This window comes from Phyllobates terribilis, unplaced genomic scaffold (assembly GCF_046119375.1).
Source record: "Phyllobates terribilis strain yellow unplaced genomic scaffold, ASM4611937v1 Scaffold_83__1_contigs__length_6671269, whole genome shotgun sequence".
NCBI classification, from domain to species: domain Eukaryota; kingdom Metazoa; phylum Chordata; class Amphibia; order Anura; family Dendrobatidae; genus Phyllobates; species Phyllobates terribilis.
Window position 1 is genome coordinate 1,362,930 of NW_027362843.1, and position 9,733 is coordinate 1,372,662.

The window sequence follows — 9,733 nt, forward strand, 5'->3', positions numbered from 1 at the left end:
TATGCTTTATTAAATTGTATTTATTTTGTTTTATCCTGTGCTTAATTAAATTGTATTTATGTGGTTTTATCCTATGCTTTATTAAATAGTATTTATGTTGTTTTATCCTATGCTTTATTAAATTGTATTTATGTTGTTTTATCCTATGCTTTATTAAATTGTATTTATGTTGTTTTATCCTATGCTTTATTAAATTGTATTTATGTTGTTTTATCCTATGCTTTATTAAATTGTATTTATGTTGTTTTAACCTATGCTTTATTAAATTGTATTTATGTTGTTTTGTCCTATGCTTTATTAAATTGTATTTATGTTGTTTTGTCCTATGCTTTATTAAATTGTATTTATGTTGTTTTAACCTATGCTTTATTAAATTATATTTATGTTGTTTTATCATATGCTTTATTAAATTGTATTTATGTTGTTTTATCCTATGCTTTATTAAATTGTATTTATGTTGTTTTATCCTATGCTTTATTAAATTGTATTTATGTTGTTTTATCCTATGCTTTATTAAATTTTATTCATGTTGTTTTATCCTATGCTTTATTAAATTTTATTTATGTTGTTTTATCCTATGCTTTATAAATTGTATTTATGTTGTTTTATCCTATGCTTTATTAAATTGTATTTATGTTGTTTTATCCTATGCTTTATTAAATTGCATTTATGTTTTTTTATCCTGTGCTTTATTAAATTGTATTTATGTGGTTTTATCCTATGCTTTATTAAATTGTATTTATGTTGTTTTAACCTATGCTTTATTAAATTGTATTCATGTTGTTTTATCTTATGCTTTACTAAATTATATTCATGTTGTTTTATCTTATGCTTTATTAAATTGTATTTATGTTGTTTTATCCTATGCTTTAATAAATTTTATTTATGTTGTTTTATCCTATGCTTTATTAAATTGCATTTATGTTTTTTTATCCTGTGCTTTATTAAATTGTATTTATGTGGTTTTATCCTATGCTTTATTAAATTGTATTTATGTTGTTTTAACCTATGCTTTATTAAATTGTATTCATGTTGTTTTATCTTATGCTTTACTAAATTATATTCATGTTGTTTTATCTTATGCTTTATTAAATTGTATTTATGTTGTTTTAACATATGCTTTATTAAATTGTATTTATGTTGTTTTGTCCTGTACTTTATTAAATTGTATTTATGTTGCTTATCCTATGCTTTATTAAATTGTATTTATGATGTTTTATCCTATGCTTTATTAAATTGTATTTATGTTTTTTTATCCTATGCTTTATTAAATTGTATTTATGTTGTTTTAACCTATGATTTATTAAATTGTATTCATGTTGTTTTATCTTATGCTTTACTAAATTATATTCATGTTGTTTTATCTTATGCTTTATTAAATTGTATTTATGTTGTTTTAACATATGCTTTATTAAATTGTATTCATGTTGTTTTATCTTATGCTTTACTAAATTATATTCATGTTGTTTTATCTTATGCTTTATTAAATTGTATTTATGTTGTTTTAACATATGCTTTATTAAATTGTATTTATGTTGTTTTATCCTATGCTTTATTAAATTGTATTTATTTTGTTTTATCCTGTGCTTAATTAAATTGTATTTATGTGGTTTTATCCTATGCTTTATTAAATAGTATTTATGTTGTTTTATCCTATGCTTTATTAAATTGTATTTATGTTGTTTTATCCTATGCTTTATTAAATTGTATTTATGTTGTTTTATCCTATGCTTTATTAAATTGTATTTATGTTGTTTTATCCTATGCTTTATTAAATTGTATTCATGTTGTTTTAACCTATGCTTTATTAAATTGTATTTATGTTGTTTTGTCCTATGCTTTATTAAATTGTATTTATGTTGTTTTAACCTATGCTTTATTAAATTGTATTTATGTTGTTTTAACCTATGCTTTATTAAATTATATTTATGTTGTTTTATCCTATGCTTTATTAAATTGTATTTATGTTGTTTTATCCTATGCTTTATTAAATTGTATTTATGTTGTTTTATCCTATGCTTTATTAAATTGTATTTAAGTTGTTTTATCCTATGCTTTATTAAATTTTATTTATGTTGTTTTATCCTATGCTTTATTAAATTTTATTAATGTTGTTTTATCCTATGCTTTATAAATTGTATTTATGTTGTTTTATCCTATGCTTTATTAAATTGTATTTATGTTGTATTATCATATGCTTTATTAAATTGTATTTATGTTGTTTTATCCTATGCTTTATTAAATTGTATTTATGTTGTTTTAACCTATGCTTTATTAAATTGTATTCATGTTGTTTTATCTTATGCTTTACTAAATTATATTCATGTTGTTTTATCTTATGCTTTATTAAATTGTATTTATGTTGTTTTAACATATGCTTTATTAAATTGTATTTATGTTGTTTTATCTTATGCTTTACTAAATTATATTCATGTTGTTTTAACCTATGCTTTATTAAATTGTATTTACGTTGTTTTGTCCTATGCTTTATTAAATTGTATTTATGTTGTTTTAACCTATGCTTTATTAAATTGTATTTATGTTGTTTTATCCTATGCTTTATTAAATTGTATTTATGTTGTTTTATCCTATGCTTTATTAAATTGTATTTATGTTGTTTTATCCTATGCTTTATTAAATTGTATTTATGTTGTTTTATCCTATGCTTTATTAAATTTTATTTATGTTGTTTTATCCTATGCTTTATTAAATTTTATTTATGTTGTTTTATCCTATGCTTTATAAATTGTATTTATGTTGTTTTATCCTATGCTTTATTAAATTGTATTTATGTTGTATTATCATATGCTTTATTAAATTGTATTTATGTTGTTTTATCCTATGCTTTATTAAATTGTATTTATGTTGTTTTAACCTATGCTTTATTAAATTGTATTCATGTTGTTTTATCTTATGCTTTACTAAATTATATTCATGTTGTTTTATCTTATGCTTTATTAAATTGTATTTATGTTATTTTATCCTGTGCTTTATTAAATTGTATATATGTGGTTTTATCCTATGCATTATTAAATAGTATTTATGTTGTTTTATCCTATGCTTTATTAAATTGTATTTATGTTGTTTTATCCTATGCTTTATTAAATTGTATTTATGTTGTTTTAACCTATGCTTTATTAAATTGTATTTATGTTGTTTTGTCCTATGCTTTATTAAATTGTATTTATGTTGTTTTAACCTATGCTTTATTAAATTTTATTTATGTTGTTTTATCCTATGCTTTATAAATTGTATTTATGTTGTTTTATCCTATGCTTTATTAAATTGTATTTATGTTGTATTATCATATGCTTTATTAAATTGTATTTATGTTGTTTTATCCTATGCTTTATTAAATTGTATTTATGTTGTTTTAACCTATGCTTTATTAAATTGTATTCATGTTGTTTTATCTTATGCTTTACTAAATTATATTCATGTTGTTTTATCTTATGCTTTATTAAATTGTATTTATGTTGTTTTAACATATGCTTTATTAAATTGTATTTATGTTGTTTTATCTTATGCTTTACTAAATTATATTCATGTTGTTTTAACCTATGCTTTATTAAATTGTATTTATGTTGTTTTGTCCTATGCTTTATTAAATTGTATTTATGTTGTTTTAACCTATGCTTTATTAAATTGTATTTATGTTGTTTTAACCTATGCTTTATTAAATTATATTTATGTTGTTTTATCCTATGCTTTATTAAATTGTATTTATGTTGTTTTATCCTATGCTTTATTAAATTGTATTTATGTTGTTTTATCCTATGCTTTATTAAATTGTATTTATGTTGTTTTATCCTATGCTTTATTAAATTTTATTTATGTTGTTTTATCCTATGCTTTATTAAATTTTATTTATGTTGTTTTATCCTATGCTTTATAAATTGTATTTATGTTGTTTTATCCTATGCTTTATTAAATTGTATTTATGTTGTATTATCATATGCTTTATTAAATTGTATTTATGTTGTTTTATCCTATGCTTTATTAAATTGTATTTATGTTGTTTTAACCTATGCTTTATTAAATTGTATTCATGTTGTTTTATCTTATGCTTTACTAAATTATATTCATGTTGTTTTATCTTATGCTTTATTAAATTGTATTTATGTTGTTTTAACATATGCTTTATTAAATTGTATTTATGTTGTTTTATCCTATGCTTTTTTAAATTGTATTTATGTTATTTTATCCTGTGCTTTATTAAATTGTATATATGTGGTTTTATCCTATGCATTATTAAATAGTATTTATGTTGTTTTATCCTCTGCTTTATTAAATTGTATTTATGTTTTTTTATCCTATGCTTTATTAAATTGTATTTATGTTGTTTTTACCTATGCTTTATTAAATTGTATTTATGTTGTTTTAACCTATGCTTTATTAAATTGTATTTATGTTGTTTTATCCTATGCTTTATTAAATTGTATTTATGTTGTTTTTGCCTATGCTTTATTAAATTGTATTTATGTTGTTTTGACCTATGCTTTACAAAATTGTATTTATGTTGTTGTATCCTATGCTTTATTAAATTGTATTTATGTTGTTTTATCCTATGCTTTATTAAATTGTATTTATGTTGTTTTATCCTATGCTTTATTACATTGTATTTATGTTGTTTCATCCTATGCTTTATTAAATTGTATTTATGTTGTTTTGTCCTATGCTTTATTACATTGTATTTATGTTGTTTTATCATATGCTTTAATAAATTGTATTTATGTTGTTTTATCCTAAGCTTTATTAAATTGTATTTATGTTGTTTTATCCTAGGCTTTATTAAATTGTATTTATATTGTTTTATCCTATGCTTTATTAAATTGTATTTATGTTGTTTTATCCTACGCTTTATTAACTTGTATTTATGTTGTTTTAACCTATGCTTTATTAAATTGTATTTATGTTGTTTTGTCCTATGCTTTATTAAATTGGATTTATGTTCTTTTATCCTATGCTTTATTAAATTGTATTTATGTTGTTTTATCCTATGCTTTATTAAGTTGTATTTATGTTGTTTTATCCTATGCTTTATTAAATTTTATTTATGTTGTTTTATCCTATGCTTTATTAAATTGTATTTATGTTGTTTTATCCTATGCTTTATTAAATTGTATTTATGTTGTTTTATCCTATGCTTTATTAAATTGTATTTATGTTGTTTTATCCTATGCTTTATTAAATTGTATTTATGTTGTTTTAACCTATGCTTTATTAAATTGTATTCATGTTGTTTTATCTTATGCTTTACTAAATTATATTCATGTTGTTTTATCTTATGCTTTATTAAATTGTATTTATGTTGTTTTAACATATGCTTTATTAAATTGTATTTATGTTGTTTTGTCCTGTACTTTATTAAATTGTATTTATGTTGCTTATCCTATGCTTTATTAAATTGTATTTATGTTGTTTTATCCTATGCTTTATTAAATTGTATTTATGTTGTTTTATCCTATGCTTTATTAAATTGTATTTATGTTGTTTTAACCTATGATTTATTAAATTGTATTCATGTTGTTTTATCTTATGCTTTACTAAATTATATTCATGTTGTTTTATCTTATGCTTTATTAAATTGTATTTATGTTTTTTTATCCTATGCTTTATAAAATTGTATTTATGTTGTTTTATCCTATGCTTTATTAAATTGTATTTATGTTGTTTTATCCTATGCTTTATTAACTTGTATTTATGTTGTTTCATCCTATGCTTTATTAAATTGTATTTATGTTGTTTTGTCCTATGCTTTATTAAATTGTATTTATGTTGTTTTATCCTATGCTTCATTAAACTGTATTTATGTTGTTTTATCCTATGCTTTATTAAATTGTATTTATGTTGTTTTGTCCTATACTTTATTAAATTGTATTTATGTTGCTTATCCTATGCTTTATTAAATTGTATTTATGTTGCTTTATCCTATGCTTTATTAAATTGTATTTATGTTGTTTTATCCTATGCTTTATTAAATTGTATTTATGTTGTTTCACCTATGATTTATTAAATTGTATTCATGTTGTTTTATCTTATGCTTTACTAAATTATATTCATGTTGTTTTATCTTATGCTTTATTAAATTGTATTTATGTTGTTTTAACATATGCTTTATTAAATTGTATTTATGTTGTTTTAACCTATGCTTTACTAAATTGTATTTATGTTGTTTTATCCTATGCTTTATTAAATTGAATTTATGTTGTTTTATACTATGCTTTATTAAATTGTATTTATGTTGTTTTAACCTATGCTTTATTAAATTGTATTTATGTTGTTTTATCCTATGCTTTATTAAATTGTATTTATGTTGTTTTATCCTATGCTTTATTAAATTGTATTTATGATGTTTTATCCTATGCTTTATTAAATTGTATTTATGTTTTTTTATCCTATGCTTTATTAAATTGTATTTATGTTGTTTTAACCTATGATTTATTAAATTGTATTCATGTTGTTTTATCTTATGCTTTACTAAATTATATTCATGTTGTTTTATCTTATGCTTTATTAAATTGTATTTATGTTGTTTTAACATATGCTTTATTAAATTGTATTCATGTTGTTTTATCTTATGCTTTACTAAATTATATTCATGTTGTTTTATCTTATGCTTTATTAAATTGTATTTATGTTGTTTTAACATATGCTTTATTAAATTGTATTTATGTTGTTTTATCCTATGCTTTATTAAATTGTATTTATTTTGTTTTATCCTGTGCTTAATTAAATTGTATTTATGTGGTTTTATCCTATGCTTTATTAAATAGTATTTATGTTGTTTTATCCTATGCTTTATTAAATTGTATTTATGTTGTTTTATCCTATGCTTTATTAAATTGTATTTATGTTGTTTTATCCTATGCTTTATTAAATTGTATTTATGTTGTTTTATCCTATGCTTTATTAAATTGTATTTATGTTGTTTTAACCTATGCTTTATTAAATTGTATTTATGTTGTTTTGTCCTATGCTTTATTAAATTGTATTTATGTTGTTTTAACCTATGCTTTATTAAATTGTATTTATGTTGTTTTAACCTATGCTTTATTAAATTATATTTATGTTGTTTTATCCTATGCTTTATTAAATTGTATTTATGTTGTTTTATCCTATGCTTTATTAAATTGTATTTATGTTGTTTTATCCTATGCTTTATTAAATTGTATTTATGTTGTTTTATCCTATGCTTTATTAAATTTTATTTATGTTGTTTTATCCTATGCTTTATTAAATTTTATTTATGTTGTTTTATCCTATGCTTTATAAATTGTATTTATGTTGTTTTATCCTATGCTTTATTAAATTGTATTTATGTTGTATTATCATATGCTTTATTAAATTGTATTTATGTTGTTTTATCCTATGCTTTATTAAATTGTATTTATGTTGTTTTAACCTATGCTTTATTAAATTGTATTCATGTTGTTTTATCTTATGCTTTACTAAATTATATTCATGTTGTTTTATCTTATGCTTTATTAAATTGTATTTATGTTGTTTTAACATATGCTTTATTAAATTGTATTTATGTTGTTTTATCTTATGCTTTACTAAATTATATTCATGTTGTTTTAACCTATGCTTTATTAAATTGTATTTACGTTGTTTTGTCCTATGCTTTATTAAATTGTATTTATGTTGTTTTAACCTATGCTTTATTAAATTGTATTTATGTTGTTTTATCCTATGCTTTATTAAATTGTATTTATGTTGTTTTATCCTATGCTTTATTAAATTGTATTTATGTTGTTTTATCCTATGCTTTATTAAATTTTATTTATGTTGTTTTATCCTATGCTTTATAAATTGTATTTATGTTGTTTTATCCTATGCTTTATTAAATTGTATTTATGTTGTTTTATCCTATGCTTTATTAAATTGTATTTATGTTGTTTTATCCTATGCTTTATTAAATTGTATTTATGTTGTTTTAACCTATGCTTTATTAAATTGTATTTATGTTGTTTTGTCCTATGCTTTATTAAATTGTATTTATGTTGTTTTAACCTATGCTTTATTAAATTGTATTTATGTTGTTTTAACCTATGCTTTATTAAATTTTATTTATGTTGTTTTATCATATGCTTTATTAAATTGTATTTATGTTGTTTTATCCTATGCTTTATTAAATTGTATTTATGTTGTTTTATCCTATGCTTTATTAAATTGTATTTATGTTGTTTTATCCTATGCTTTATTAAATTTTATTTATGTTGTTTTATCCTATGCTTTATTAAATTTTATTTATGTTGTTTTATCCTATGCTTTATAAATTGTATTTATGTTGTTTTATCCTATGCTTTATTAAATTGTATTTATGTTGTTTTAACCTATGCTTTATTAAATTGTATTCATGTTGTTTTATCTTATGCTTTACTAAATTATATTCATGTTGTTTTATCTTATGCTTTATTAAATTGTATTTATGTTGTTTTAACATATGCTTTATTAAATTGTATTTATGTTGTTTTATCTTATGCTTTACTAAATTATATTCATGTTGTTTTAACCTATGCTTTATTAAATTGTATTTATGTTGTTTTGTCCTATGCTTTATTAAATTGTATTTATGTTGTTTTATCCTATGCTTTATTAAATTGTATTAATGTTGTTTTATCCTATGCTTTATTAAATTGTATTTATGTTGTTTTATCCTATGCTTTATTAAATTTTATTTATGTTGTTTTATCCTATGCTTTATTAAATTTTATTTATGTTGTTTTATCCTATGCTTTATAAATTGTATTTATGTTGTTTTATCCTATGCTTTATTAAATTGTATTTATGTTGTATTATCATATGCTTTATTAAATTGTATTTATGTTGTTTTATCCTATGCTTTATTAAATTGTATTTATGTTGTTTCAACCTATGCTTTATTAAATTGTATTCATGTTGTTTTATCTTATGCTTTACTAAATTATATTCATGTTGTTTTATCTTATGCTTTATTAAATTGTATTTATGTTGTTTTAACATATGCTTTATTAAATTGTATTTATGTTGTTTTATCCTATGCTTTTTTAAATTGTATTTATGTTATTTTATCCTGTGCTTTATTAAATTGTATATATGTGGTTTTATCCTATGCATTATTAAATAGTATTTATGTTGTTTTATCCTCTGCTTTATTAAATTGTATTTATGTTTTTTTATCCTATGCTTTATTAAATTGTATTTATGTTGTTTTTACCTATGCTTTATTAAATTGTATTTATGTTGTTTTAACCTATGCTTTATTAAATTGTATTTATGTTGTTTTATCCTATGCTTTATTAAATTGTATTTATGTTGTTTTTGCCTATGCTTTATTAAATTGTATTTATGTTGTTTTGACCTATGCTTTACAAAATTGTATTTATGTTGTTGTATCCTATGCTTTATTAAATTGTATTTATGTTGTTTTATCCTATGCTTTATTAAATTGTATTTATGTTGTTTTATCCTATGCTTTATTACATTGTATTTATGTTGTTTCATCCTATGCTTTATTAAATTGTATTTATGTTGTTTTGTCCTATGCTTTATTACATTGTATTTATGTTGTTTTATCATATGCTTTAATAAATTGTATTTATGTTGTTTTATCCTAAGCTTTATTAAATTGTATTTATGTTGTTTTATCCTAGGCTTTATTAAATTGTATTTATATTGTTTTATCCTATGCTTTATTAAATTGTATTTATGTTGTTTTATCCTACGCTTTATTAACTTGTATTTATGT